The sequence below is a fragment of the Choristoneura fumiferana genome, chromosome 21 (genome assembly GCF_025370935.1).
Source record: "Choristoneura fumiferana chromosome 21, NRCan_CFum_1, whole genome shotgun sequence".
Taxonomy (NCBI): Eukaryota; Metazoa; Arthropoda; class Insecta; order Lepidoptera; family Tortricidae; genus Choristoneura; species Choristoneura fumiferana.
The window spans coordinates 5,154,643-5,170,255 of NC_133492.1; the positions used below are offsets into that span (position 1 = coordinate 5,154,643).

Consider the following 15,613-nt stretch of genomic DNA (forward strand, 5'->3'; position numbering starts at 1 on the left):
TTGTATTATTAGTTTCAGAATTACAAGCAGTATTTAAAGCTTGTATAAAGAAAACCCTTAAAATTGTCGTCAACAGACATAAAACACTTCCCAATAGAATTTTCCACATAAAATACTTTTACTTCCCTAACTCCAAATCCCCATATGAAGGGCGTTTGAATATTATTCTTGGAAAAGCTTGGAACGTTCTCGAAGGTCGTTGACATCATCCGCAGCCCATGTTTGGTCCCAAAAATACGTGATAACCGGGCAAACGAGGTCCCAAATGATCCCGCTGAAGCGCGGGAAATCATTATTTTCAACACGCCACGCGTAAACGAAATATTTACTATATCTATGTACTCGTAATACGAGAAAGTCTGTTAGTTGCTTTGCCTTTTGCGCAGCAACGGGAAATCGGATTTAGTTGTTTTGCATAGAGACATGAGCTTATGCTGTGTAGGTACGATACGAATGAGGAAAAGTAAAAGCTTTCAATTTCATTATTTGAAGTTAACGCTTCGTGATAACAGTATGATAATTAAAGGGACTTGATTTTATATATTTTTAATTAACTTTGTTAGCTTTTGTAGTCAAGTAAATTGTAATTATATATTTTGTTTTGTAAAACTGATTTTCTGCCAAATAGGCTTCTTGCGGCGCATTCTTTTTGGGAAATATGGTCTTTCCGAGAGCGCTGGAAGTTTAAAATAGTGACACGTAAATGAGTCCTTTGCGGCCTGCTTACAAATTAAGTTTTGATTTTGAATAATCTAATGCTTCAATATACCGACTTTATACCAATTTCACAATGCCATGCCACAGATATTAAACATTTTCTTCTAATTAGAAGCAAAAGCTTGTGTTTTTATTGTTGTTCACACTGCCCTTATGGAATAAAGAAATTATAAGTATTTACTAGCCCGCTGCTTCACTCGCACTAACCATCTGGCATTTGAATTGAAATTATGGAATTTAATGAATTTGCCCCGTGGACACTGACTCATACTGGGAATATCGGGATAAAAAATAGCTTATGTGTTATTTCAGGTTTTAAACTATATATGTGCCAAATTTTATCTACATTCACCTATTTTAACGTGAAAGGGTGATAAACACCCACAATCTTTCCCATTCCCACTATTCCCACAAATATTATAAACCGCGAAAGTTTTGTAAGTCTGTTTGTTTGTTACTTTTTCACGTCTAAACCGCTGAACCAATTTAGATGAAATTCGCTATACAGTTAGTTTGAGTCCCGGGGAAGGGCATAGGATAGTTTTTATCCCGGTAATTTTTATAGTTCCTGCAAAAAAAAAACCAATTCTATGAAACAAAGTCGCGGGTAACAGCTAGTTTATTATATTAGTAGCATTGAATTTACTTACGCAACACGTCTTCTGAATAATTAAATAATTAACTTGACTAATTCTCACATAAATTAAATGCCGTCGGGAATATAAAATAATATTAAATAGATCATTGTCTGTGGTAATGAGGTGAGATTTAAAGCACTGAGCAGTTTTGCACCTTATCACTACTGTATAGAGTCTCAATTCCTAGCTGTGTCTGGAGTAGAATGTTTAAAGTAGCTGTCGCTTCCGTTTATTTTTACGGAGCAATTATGAGGATTGTTTTAGGTTAGAATAAACTCGCTCGTTACCATGTTCATTATTTCTTTAGGATGTTGTTTTAAAATCGAGCTTACCCCACACTGATTTAATAATAAGAGAAAGTAAAGGTAGTATGTATAATATGAAAATTATAGCAAAAAAAAAAAACCCAAAAGTAGCATTTTGGCCCTTTTACTGTTTTTCCTTTCCAATGTCGATATAATCAAACTAGCAAATATTCACAATACAATAAATAATTTACGGAACACCCAACCCTCGCCAGAAGACGGAGTGCTAAATATAAAAAAAAAAACATGAGGTCTGCAGCACACACAGCCAATAGTATGTAGATTGTTTATTGTTTTATATTATTTCTTCCTTTCGATGTGAAGATACTGTGATATCAATTGAAGAGTATTTCCGTCGTCCGATCCGATGTCTGCGCACTTGATATGATTGTTTCGGATCCGATGTCGGGATCGGATGTTAAAGAACACGTTTTGCAAAGCAAAGCGGTCCAATTCCTCTATGAAATTGGATGCAGATGAAAATCTGGTAAAGCCACCATAACACTTATATCCTACTGGACTAGTGAGTGATGTCTTGTCAGGGTTTTAGCCATGTTGGGACTAGGGCTATGCGGTATTGGGCTTGATGGCAATACCGGTATTATTCCGGTATTCAAATTTTGAAAACCGGTATCCCGGTATTTCGGTAATTTTTCGGTATTTTCCATATTTTCCCTTTATTTTTCTTTCTTTCTGTATAAGTCTGTTGTTTTGTTGAAATATAACCAATATACATGAAAAGCAATTAATTAATAAACTTCCCTTTTAATGAGCAAGTATTAAAATAAAAAACTTAAGTTGTTAATTGTTAACTAATACTTATATAATATGGAATTGGAATTGTTTCACCGATTATTAGTTCCCAACCAAATTTTCGCATAATTTCTTTCGATTGTACGAGGCTCATTAAATATCCAGTTCAAGCTTGAAAGGTCTCTTACTGATGAAATCTTCGCTCCGCCCGGAACCAGCTCAGCTCCAAAACCCCGAGAGCTTTCAGCTCAAACTTCAAAGCCATTTCGAATGCCTAGGTAGCGACGTGGACGATTACAACGACGGGTTTGTGGAAGCTGTCCATACGATCGGATCTAACTTCTTCAAAACCCGCCGTACTAGAACCAATAAGCTCTCGCGCTCTGGCCTTAGGCTCATGGAGGTGAGGCGTGAGATGCTGCTACAGTCTTCTGGTGACGCTTAATTGTCGCTATCAGCAGTTCAATAGGCAGATCTCAAAATCTCTGAAGCGCGATGTACGCCGATTTAATACTAATAAATAGCATTGAAGAGGCTATTGAGCGTATCAGAGGCTCTAAGGTGTTTACCAGGGATCTGTCTGTAAGTCAAAGCCGGTTAATGAAGTTGAAGACCGACGACGGCAGAATCATTTCATCCAAACCTGAGCTGTTGGGGGAAAACGAGAGGTTTTATGGATAGCGACACGACAACCCGAACACCCGTCGAAAATCTAGCTAAAGACCCGAGGGCTAGATTAACCCGACACTATCACAAAGACATCCCAGACGTCAGCCTGTACGAGATTAGTATGGCCCTCAAATAGCTTAAGAATGACAAAGCCCCGGGTGACGATGAAATTACAGCCGAACTCTTGAAGGCGGGTGGAAAACCAGTCCTTAAGGACCTTAAGACGCCGTTTAGTTCCGTCCTCCACCAAGGGGGAACACCGAAAGCATGGAACAGAAGACAGTGGTGGTGCTCATCTTCAAAATGGTGATAACACCTTGCCGAAGAATTATAGACCCATCTCACTTCTGAGCCATGTTTACAAGCTGTTTTTCAGGGTCATCACAAATCGTCTCGCAAGCAGGTTTGACGGTTTCCAGCCTCCCGAAAAAGCCGGCTTCCGAAAACCTATAGTACCGTAGACCACATGTACGTTGCGGCAGGTTATACAGAAGACCGAAGGGTATAACTTCCCCCTTTGCCTTGCATTTGTGGACTACGAGAAAGCCTTCGATTCGATCGAGACTTGGGCTGTGATGCAGGCTCTCCAGCGGTGCAGTTGACTACCGGTATATCGGAGTGTTGAAGTGTCTAGTGTCTGTACAAAAACGCCACTATGTCCGTCCGATTACATGACCAGAGCACGAAGCCTATTCCTCTGCAGCGGGGAGTCAGACAAGGAGATGTGATCGCTCCGAAACTGTTCACCGTTGCATTGGAGGATGCTTTTAAGGTTCTGGACTGGAAAGGACGAGGCATCAACATTAATGGCGGGTACTTCACTCGCCTTCGATTCGCCGACGATATTGTAGTCATGGCTGAGACCATGGAAGACTTCAGTGCTATGCTCGCCGACCTCAGCAGTTTCCGACCGAGTTGGCCTAAAAATTAACATGGGCAAGACGAAAGTCATGTCTAACTAATGTCCATGTTGTCCCAACTCCCGCAATAGTCGGGGGCTCTGCGCTCGAAGTTGTTGACGACTATGTATACCTGGGACAAACGGTCCAGTTAGGTAGGTCCAACTTCGAGAAAGCTTACACTACAAATAAGCAAAGCAAACTTGTGCGCGGTAAATTTGAAATTTGAAAGTAGATTAAGAGGTAAGTAACTTCAAAAGCCATAAGTCTGAAGACAAGTTATTAAAAGTGCTTTCTTGTTTGAAATTAAAGTCGACTATTACTATTTTAAGCACAAGTCAAAATACCGAAAAACCGGTTTTGTAGATATTTAATACCGGTATTAAAAGAGGGAAAAAATGACCGGTATCCCGGTTTTTCGGTAATACCGAATACCGGTATCCATGCCCTAGTTGGGACATGTTAGGTTGCCTAAAATTTAGTCATATTTTTGGCACGTATAAATGCCAAGTTTCATGCTAGTACCATAATTAAAAAGTGGATGAGATGTTTGGTTTACCAATACACTTTTTTTTCTTTGGGCAGCCGTGAAAAAATGATCTGTATGGTTGAATAACACATAGGTACATTTAAAGTATTCGGTATAAATAGGAAATAGGTCTTATTGTAATAACTAGGGCACGGAATTTTGCGTGCGGCTATTGACAGATTATAGGGAGAGAGTACCGCCTTTTATCGATGTTATCGGCAAATCGATAGTTTTTTAAATTAAAAAAAACCTCAAACTTTCCGATGATATCGGAAAGTTTAGGTAATCTGTTTAATTGCTTTATTGAAATCACTGTAATACAATACCTTTATATTTATAACTTGAGAAGAGATCCCTCTGAGACTACTTAACGTTAGGTAGCTTGTTTTGCGTACCGTTTGATAAAATAAAAGAGAAAATATATATTGTATTCCTTCAGTTCTTACCATAGCCAATATAAAGTATTTTATAATAATAATATACCAAGAAAAAATATATTTACAATAATGTATTATTGAATTGTATTATAAGCCGTGGTGGCCTAGTGGTTTGACCTATCGCCTCTCAAGCAGAGGGTCGTGGGTTCAAACCCCGGCTCGCACCTCTGAGTTTTTCGAAATTCATGTGCGGAATTACATTTGAAATTTACCACGAGCTTTGCGGTGAAGGAAAACATCGTGAGGAAACCTGCACAAACCAGCGAAGCAATTCATTGGTGCGTGTGAAGTTCCCAATCCGCACTGGGCCCGCGTGGGAACTACGGCCCAAGCCCTCTTGTTCTGAGAGGAGGCCTGTGCCCAGCAGTGGGACGTATATAGGCTGGGATGATGATGATGATGAATGTATTATAAAGTATTAAAAATAAAAATTAAAACTATCGATTTGTCGATAACATCGATAAAAAGCTGCTCTCTACAGTCTGTCAATAGCCTCATGCGAAATTCCGGGCCCTAGTAATTACAATAAGTTTAGTATTTTTCGTTTTCTTTTCCGACGTAGGATAGCAATAGAAATCTATATCAGTTCACGGAAAAATCGATTTTATTACCACTTGGCGGTTACGCTATTTCACATTTGACTTGTACATAAAGCGTAATCACCAGGTGTCTCAAGGTAACTTTTTCCATGGACAATCATTTATTCTTTTAAGTTAACGAACACCATTAGTTTGAACGGCTAAGGCAATTTGTTTTCATGATTCATGGTGTCTCACATCACATGACTTTCATGTGTTTCGGGTATGAGTCATGACTTAGACTCGTGTTAAATGAGCGCAAACACCTGGTGTCTTAAAGGTTTGTACGAGGTGGCTTTTGTTTTTGAAAGAAATTGACACCGATGATTGTCTTGAGTAAAATAGACCACAGCCAAAGTTAGGGCTACACATCCTTTTAATGTTGTAAATGCCAATGGCGATGTAATATGGCGTCTGTGTTTTTAACTCTTCCACGCTATAACGACTGGACGGATTAAAATGACATTTTGGTATATTTTGCGAATATAACATGTATACAGGGTGCATTTTATCTCGATATTTCCACGGCATCGGCAAAAATTCCAAAAATCATCTGTAAAATTTAGAGACATGTAATTTGGTACGAAGGTTTTTCATGCAATAATAACGACGGCCACATTTGTTAAATACAACAAAAAGTATCTACTTTATATGGTGTAGCGTGATACATCCAAAAGCATGACCCCGTAATCGTATTACCTAGGGTAACCTCATGCCGTTGAGTGCACTTAGGCCTTGTGCTATTAAATATAATATAGTGCAAGGCAATATAATGCAATTAGCAATATTTCCACGTCTAGCAAGTCGGTAACAGGTCAAGTTTCAGGGATAGATACAGAGTGGGAACAAATCTGTGGGAAAAGGTTCAGGTTGTTAGTGTATGGTTATGATATCTAGTCTTATTGGGTAGGTAAAAGTTCATATTACCCGTGTTGGGTGTAGGTTTTTACTTCGAGTTTGCAAAAAATCAAGTGAATAAATATCAATATTCTATTTCTAATCCTGTTCTCTAGCACGATCTAAAAATTATAGAACAGTAGTAAGGTTTAAGTACTAGTACTAAGTCAATATCCCAGTAGTTATCATTTTATATTGATGTTATTAGCAGTAGAGGTGACAGAGGTTGTATCACTACTGGGTATTAGTATGGCGACACTAGGACATTTACCTTACGTAGCTGTCACAATCTAAACGTGTCACGTTAAAAATAGTTTTAACGTAGCGTGCAATTACTTACCGTAGTTTATTTCTCCTTTTTTTTTAAACATCCTGTACCTCGCTCTACTATTCAAGGACTTATGAAACTAGGCGATAGCTTGGTCTAGTGTTTCACGCTGCTGTTATTAATTGTACTAAGTTAAATTAGTTCTTGTTGGTAAATTACTACGCCTTTGTTCAAAGAAAATAACAGGCAGGTGATTTTGTACAACATTCAAATGGTGCTTTGGAAATGATATTAAATAGAGCTATGATATCTAAAACTAAATATAGCAATTTAGGAAAATTAAAAAATAATCGGTTCAACTCAGATTATAAGTCAGGAAAGGTTTTGTGGGTGTCGATCTTTGTGGAAGATAAAGATCAAGGACTGGATTTTAAAATTTTTGTGTTTTGTAAATCATGTCTAAGGAAATCTTATTTAGTAAAGATATATATTTAATTTGTCTGCTTAGTTATATTTATTACAGCTTAATCTTTTTTTCCGTTCTTTAACACGCAATGACAAGCTTTGATCCGTTATAATTCATCAAAGGCTTTGATTCACAAAGTAGTCAAACACAGAATTGTTATGAAAAGTACCACAAAGCTAAGCTAAACATCTCGTCATAATTGCTTCCAATATGATTGTCAGCGACAGGGACGGCATTCTTGAGATCACAAAGCAGCCGTCCCTTTGTTCCCACAAGTGAGGCAGCGCAGGTAAATGTCAAGTCGCTCGTTATTTAGTCGCACGCGACATTAATGAGGTCGCAGGCTACTGGGAGTCAGAGCGGCGATGGAATCGCACCCCTGGTTTTACGAGATTTAGAATAGACCACGGGAAATGTTCTTGAGATTATTATTGTGCTGCTCGCTGCCTGTAGTAAGTATAATTATATCAGCAGATGAAATTGGAGATTGATAACAGGGAATTATTTGGTTACTTTAATTTTATGCCTATCAGTACTGAATTTTACCGACTACATAATATTTAGCTAAGCTGACTGTATTTTTTAAATCTCAAAAAAAAAACTGTATTTCTTCACATACGATTACATTCCCTGTAGTTCACACTCGTATTTTTTTGTATTCTAATAGTTTTTTGAAACGTAACTTCTATTCAAGATTGATTAAATTCGCACATTTCGGAATAAACTATTTAAATAATGTATTTTTTGCTATTATATTTCACACGGATAAAGTGTAGCTAAGTTAAACGGCCGAGTGCTGATCACTGTCCCAGTGGTTGTCATCTTAAACTTTGTAACAAAGGTGACAGCGGGGTTTCAGCAGGTCAGGGCTATCAGGCATTAACACTGTACATGTATCTTACGATAATTTTAAACTTCTGAGCCAGTTGAACTGTAGAGTCAAACAAATTACTAAAATAAAAAAAAAGAATGAGTTTCTGTCTGTACCGTCTGTCGTACGCTGTGGACGGCGTCGCGTTACTTATTGTTTGTCGCTTTGTCGCAACGCTCAGTAGCCTGTAATATAACGTTACGGTATGCTTTCACTGGTACCAAGTGCTTTTATGGACTTAATCGCTCTATAAACACGTGATTATCACGCCTGTTTTGTGGACAGCGGTCGGAATGAAGTGTTCATGGTATAGTTGGTGGATGGGGGGCAAAGGAAACAAGGCCCCTGAGATGGAGCCTATGTAGAGCTAAAATGACGCGTCGCTCACTCAACTAAATCAGTTCATTATGACTACTTAGACAGCGAATCTTACAATAACCGCCTGGTCCGCCAAAGTCTAACGGGCCCTTTACGGACGGTTATTGTAATGTAAAGATTTGCTGTCTACCTACCTAGTCATAATGAACTGATTTAGTTGAGTGAGGCACGCGTCATTTTAGCATAGACAGGTTCTATAATGCCCTATCTCTCTTTCCTTATCTTAGCGTTTTACAGAAAAAGATGAGTGCGAGTGTGCGTGAGAAGGCCTCCACAAGGTGGACTCATGAGCTGGTGATGGTCGCACGAGACCGTTGGAACGGGCAGTGCAACACCGGTCATTGTGGTGTTCTTTATAAAGGCCTGTCTTCAAGGGTGGGTCCAGAGATGAGTTGGGTTTAGCAAGGCTCGGAACCGGTTTATAAAATATCGGTAAATACTGGTTTTTTTCTTTTTGACTCCGAACTTTCATAAGAACGCGAACGTTTTTAAGAACTTAGCTATAACCTAAATAAACCGGTTTATTCGACGAGTGACAGCTGGCCGGCCGGCGGCCGATCCTGCGCCGGAATAACCCGGTTTTTATTGTTCTAAACCGGTTAATCCGATAAGAACTTTATGGAAATGTTCCCTTAAAAACCGGTTTAAAAATAACGGTTTCGCGAACGAAACCAAAATGAAAAGGTTTTGCGCCAAGTACATGATAACGGTTTGGAAATTCAACCGGTATCCGAGCCTTGGGGTTTAGGGTGACACTAGATATATTTGTAAACTCGTTGATTTTAAAAGAGGGAATTAATTTTGTTATTTGATTAATGTTACTTTACAATAGGTTTCAAACTTATTTGGGAAAAAATAACTAGAATGAACATGTGACCCCCCTCTGGCTGTAAAGCTGGATCCGCCACTGCCTGCCTAGCAGTGGACGTCGTTGGACTGACGATGATGATGATGATGATACCTGTGGTGTTGGCTGCAATCAAACATGTTTAAAGGCGTCAACCCAACATTGTCGGTTCAGTGCTGGTCAAGCAAATACCGCTACACACCTGCATCGTAACGCGTTTACGACGTCCTTCGCTACAAACCAGTGATGGGTCTGGCTCTTGATGTATCAACTATCGACAGTTGCAAACAGTGCAATATGTGTGCTAGACCAATTTTGTGTAAGTCATAAAAAGAAAGGTTAAACAGGCTCACTTTTTTTGTAAAAATATTTTGTAAGTTATATATAAGATATAATTTTTTAATTAAACAGAAATGATCCTGTTATATCCAAAATTATATCGGCGAATCCACATTCTTTAACACTATGTATTTTTATCTGACTTTGAAAAAAGAAGGTAATCGATAATTGGTTGACCCTGTCGCTACTTTGCGTACTAAATCAATTATTTATTGTGGATCCAGAGTAACGAAGTAACAGGTTTAGAACTTCTAGTTCTAAAAACTCAAATACGAAAGTTTGTGAGTATGTGCGTGCGTACGTGCGTGTGCAGGTATGTGGCTTTGTGGCTGTTTTTCAAATGAAAGAAAATGATGTCGTTTTCGAGAATTCATTTGGTAATTTAGTAAAAACCAGTTTTCTAACTTGGCTTACGCTTGTGGTGCCGTCGGTAAAGTCAATAACATCTTCTAATATAAACAATTCTCGGGTCAAAAATGTTTGTGACCAAACTCCTTCGAAACGGCTTGACCCACGCTTGACCGATTTTTATGTTTTTTTTTGTGTATATTCATACTTTTACGCGGATAACAAGTAGTAATAATATAATAACTTATAATCGATAACTAGATTCCAGTAAAACCAGCCCAGCACTAGTTCAACAGCACGTTTTACACCCGCGCTCGTCGTTCCGAAGTTTTCCACTGTTCTTTTGTTCTTGCCTGGTACCGTCACCGTGACAAAGTAATATATGAATGTTTATGTTGCTTCGAGTTTCATACATTGTCAAACAGGCACTCGTGCACCCGCAATACAACAGCATTACCACTGCGTTGCCAGCGTCATAATGAGCCGGAAAACGTCAAATGCTGAACAAAAGCTTCTACTTAGAACGCACAATGAAAGACAACTCGCCACTTGCATCCACCAGGGACCTTAATATAGATGTTCTATTTACTTCAGATTTTTTAAAATGTTTTTTAGTTACTTTTTTATTTGCTTCAAATGTTGCAAGCTATCTTTGATCTACATTCAGTGGTCGAATTTACTTAAAATTTGGTAAACATATGTTGGTTTAATAGCAGGTTCAGTCAACAAAAAGTTCAGTTAGCAAAAATAATATATTTTATATATTTTACTTTTTAGTTCTTCTTTTTAGCCCCGACGCAAAAAGAGGGGTGTTATAAGTTTGACCGCTATGTGTGTCTGCGTATCTGTATGTCTGTGTGTCTTGAAGTGACAATTTTATGTCAGGGGTTTTCCAACTTTTTGTTGGTTAGGTTAGTTTTCTAGTTCTTTCTAGTTTTTTTTGTTTCCTTTGCAACTCACTATACCATAATCCCGCGTGGGTGAACTAAATCTTTAATAAAGACACCTCCGCTCTTTTTAAATGTCACGATTCAATTTGTTTAATACGCGCTCGCGTGGCGTAGACACTGCTACGGCGTAGGCATCGTATATTTCGTAGCACGCTCTACGACGCAATTTGAGTTCGTTTTGCTCAGATTTGTTATTTCGCAGCGAGTAGCTTTTGCTTTTAATCTGAATAAAATTTGACTGTCGCTTGTTTACAGCACAACACTTTTTAGGGTTCCGTAGCTATAATGGCAAAACGAGAACCTTATAATTTTTCTATGCTCGTCCGTTTGTCGATCCTCGGCTTAGCTTAGCGGCATTCAGTACTAGAAAGCTTAGGGTACCAATTTAGATAGCACAATAAAAATTATGTAGCGGATAGCCACTGACTTTGGTGCATATTTCAAATTATTATGAAAATATCCTCATACAATAAATCTACTTTCCCGCCTCAAGTAGTATCCAGCCAACCGCACCGCAACTATGATAATCCATTCCAGACCTTAATATCAGTTTTAGGGTTCCGTACACGGGTGCCGTGACTGGTTTTAAGACAAACCCATCGATTCCTGTGGGTTTCGTAAAAGGTGACTAAGACACACAGAACACTGTCTAATGCCTACTGTCTAATGCAGACTCCAGCAGTGCGGTGTGGAAGTCAAAGGGAACAACCACATTATTTCCCCTTGAAAGTCGTCATGAAGGTTCACTACTGATCTTCAACGAACGAACCTAGAAGGTACCCAACGGGATCTTATTTCTAAGCCTTCGCTGTATGTCCGTCAATCCGTACAGCGTTGAGACGGCATATTAAACTGCAGAATGTAGTCTTAAAATTGCCATAGCGTGTGTTATACGGCCGTTAATCAGATTTTTTTTTTAACAAAAAATCCTGACTTCAAAGAATTTCCTTCGTCACATTTCACCAGGACTAAACGGGAGGTATATCCTGACAAAAAAACCGGCCAAGAGCGTGTCGGACACGCTCGAAATAGGGTTCCGTAGCGATTACGAAAAAATTAAGTAATATTTTTCTAAGGATTTAGTATTTTGTACGGATATTCCAAGTTTAGGTATATTTTATACCTTAGGCTGCTGTTTACTGTTAAACTACTAATAATTCTCAAGAAAACTGAACCGTTATAGTTTTACTTGTAAGTTTGATATACTTACTTCCATCCTGATTTTTTTCAAATTTTTCCACCCACCGGTTTAGATTTTAGAGGGGGACGACGACGACGCTAGATTTCAATGAAAATTTGCACTTTAAAGTTGAATATTTTGCAAAAAAACACTGAATCGAAAATCGTTTTAGCAACCCCCTAATGGTTTAAAAAGACCTATCCAACGATACCCCACACTACAAGGTTGGATAACCAAAAAAAATCGTCTCCACTTTACGTATATGGGAGATACTCTAAAAAAAATGTTTTTTTTTGTACCATTTTGTCGGCATAGTTAACATATATATTCGTGCAAAATTACAGCTTTCTAGCATTGATAGTTCCTGAGCAAAGCCAAAGCCGCGGACGGACAAACAGATAGACAGACAGACATGGCGAAACTATAAGAGTTCCGTTTTTGCCATTTTGGCTACGGAACCCTAAAAACCGGTTCATAAATAATGGAGAATTCAGAACGTCCTTGTTTGCAGTTGATTAAAAATCAAAAAGGGTCTACAAAAACGTGTTTTTCAGTATAGTCATTCACGATGACGCGTAAATCACGCGTCTTCGTGGATGGCACTAGGTATATGGTGGTACGGAGCCCGTCGTGTGCGAATACGACTCGCACTTTGCCGGTTTTTAATAGAATTCGACGTATTGTAAGAATATATCGAAAATCAATAGTATCGGGGTCACCTTCAAGTACCCTTATCAACGGAGCAAAATGTATGGATTTTACGAAATACGAGTATAGTACGTGACACCCCGATCCCGTATCAAATACCTTTTCTATTATAATAGGAAAGTGATACTGCTGTATCTGTTTTTATTGGTTGCCTGTCGGATATTGATGTAACTAGGTTTATTAATAGTAGATTGTACAACAAGAGCACAAAACGAGCCATTTTAACCGAGACGTTCATAGACACGTCCAGGGGAAAATGGGTTTAATGCTCGAGTTTTACATTCTGCTTTTCACTTCGATCGCGAGGAGATGAAATAACAACAGTGGAAACATTGTTCACTTACTATGTACCTTTTATTTTTTATACATTGCTAATATAATTATAAATATTTAGTTTTACTGATTTATTTTGAATTATTTGATTGATTTTTAGTTTTATACAAATTAAAAATTATCAAAAATATATAGAAAATTTTTGTTTGTGGCTGTTAACACCTGATTGCCTTGGTCTTAGACGAAGATTTTACTTTATGCACTAGAACATAAAAAATAATTTTATGTCGCCTAGATCCAGCATAAACACGAACTTTACGAGCATGAGAAGTGAAAAATATTTTGTTACATCCTTTACATGTATAAATAAGTTATTGTTAACATTTTATTTCAAATAAGATTTCACATTGGAAAAACCGTAAAGAACAGCCAGAAAAAAAAATATTATCGCGAAAATATTATGTTTAATCTAAGTAACTTGTACGGTTAAGTCAAGGACTTTAATCGACAATCGATTCGATTCGATTTATGAACGACTTTGAGGCCCATAGTGAGCAATTTATTGATTATCTAATCTGGGTTGGTGTCCCACTGCTGGGCAAAGGCCTCCCTCCATGTCCTCCATTCCTTCCGACCCAAACAGTCTGATGCCAGATAAAGAAAAGATGAATGAGGGTTTTTCACAGAGACAAAATATCGCTAGATGGCGTTAGTATGGTGAGGTCCGTTTGACGTTTGCTCGTGATTGTTTATTTATGTACATTGTGTCTTAAGGGCGGTAAATAAGGAATTACGAACGAGAGTATTAGAAGAGAGAGGTAAGCCGTGGTGGCCTAGTGGTTTGACCTATCGCCTCTCAAGCAGAGGGTCGTGGGTTCAAACCCCGGCTCGCACCTCTGAGTTTTTCGAAATTCATGTGCGGAGTTACATTTGAAATTTACCACGAGCTTTGCGGTGAAGGAAACATCGTGAGGAAACCTGCACAAACCTGCGAAGCAATTCAATGGTGTGTGTGAAGTTCCCAATCCGCACTGGGCCCGCGTGGGAACTATGGCCCAAGCCCTCTTGTTCTGAGAGGAGGCCTGTGCCCAGCAGTGGGACGGATATAGGCTGGATGATGATGATGATGAGTATTAGAAGCCCGAAGTCGAAGACTGAGGGCTTTAATGAGTCGATGTTCGTAATTCCAGTACCGCCCGTGCGACATACAATGTTTTTCATCACATTTGCGAGTAAAATTGTATATTTGTAAAAGAAAAACTAAAATTGCCGATACCGCTGACTGCGCTCTTGGCAGTGCCAGCTCCCCGCCGCCCTCTCCCTCCGCAGCATGTGCCTGACGTGCGCGCGCTCCTGCAGCAGTATCAGTACGGGCAATGACTCATTTACCGACCACGGGTTTCATGAAAAGCACATTAAGGTCGAGGGTTTTATTTGGGGGGTTGCAAGCAAGGTAGCCTGCATGTTATGACATTGTTTACGAGCAAGCGTGATGAAAAATAACTAAATGAGCCAATCGCAAGCAAATCAAACGGGCGGTACCTCACGACACTAACGCCATCTAGCGATATTTCACTTTGTGAAAACCCTCATTGACAAGCAAAATACATCACTCACTAGTGTTTTTTTTTGGGCATTTAGAAGAGCCAAAGGCATTAGAAGGCCTACTCCGAATTTCGAAAAATCGAAGTTCGTATCGTACCATCCCTCTCACTCTCGTATTAAATAGTATAAGTGTCAGAGAGACGGTACAACACGAACTTCGATTTTGATTTTTCGTAGTATCCCGCAGTTTTGTTTTTGTTTAATTGTTTTAGTTTTTTAAAATTTTCACACAGGTTCGTGTTAAAAGTATAAGCATAAGGACAAAAGCACTGAATGTCCGTGCCAATTTATACCACTACTGTTTATCGATCGATGGAGGCTACACGCAACTTTTAGAGCTACTACGAAATTCTAAAATCGAAGTTCGTGTCGTTGGGTCCCTCTGACACTTATACTATTTAATACGAGAGCGAGAGGGACGGTACTATACGAACTTCGATTTTCGAACTTCGGAGTAGGCTCTCGGTGCTTCGTGTTTTTGGGTTATGCCCACCGCACTATTAACAGATACAGAAAAGTCACGCGAGTATAAGCGCGAGGCGTCTATGTGGCTAAATAGCCAATTATTTTCCAGTAGGTACAGTTTTCAATATTACAATAAATTGCAACAACAGCCAACAGCTTGTATTTTTTTAAACATTGCGAATAATGCGCACGAGAGAGATACTTTGTCGAAAAAGTTAAACGTTCTCAATAGATGATACTAAGTAAATTCAAACAAAGTTGGGGTCAAAAGCTTTTATTGCAATTATTAATTAGTTATTATATAATTTTCCCTGCTTATTCTTCTTATATAATATTCTCGTGTCACGGTGTTTCTAACCAAACTCCTCCAAAACGGCGTGACTGACTTTTTTTTTGTGTATATTCGGTAGTCTGAGAATAGGACGTAAACTATTCGTATTTTCAAAACCTTCAAAACTTTAACTTTCAAAACCGTCTATTAATAGGAACACAA

The 15,613-nt window shown here is 38.6% G+C and overlaps 1 protein-coding gene across 2 annotated transcripts in view; it reads left to right on the top strand.

Annotated features, from left to right (window-relative positions):
- The window catches only part of LOC141439595 (tumor necrosis factor alpha-induced protein 8-like protein), an 88,906-nt gene that overhangs the window by 30,128 nt on the left and 43,165 nt on the right, over nucleotides 1-15,613 (top strand). The gene's annotated exons all lie outside the window — the stretch shown is intronic.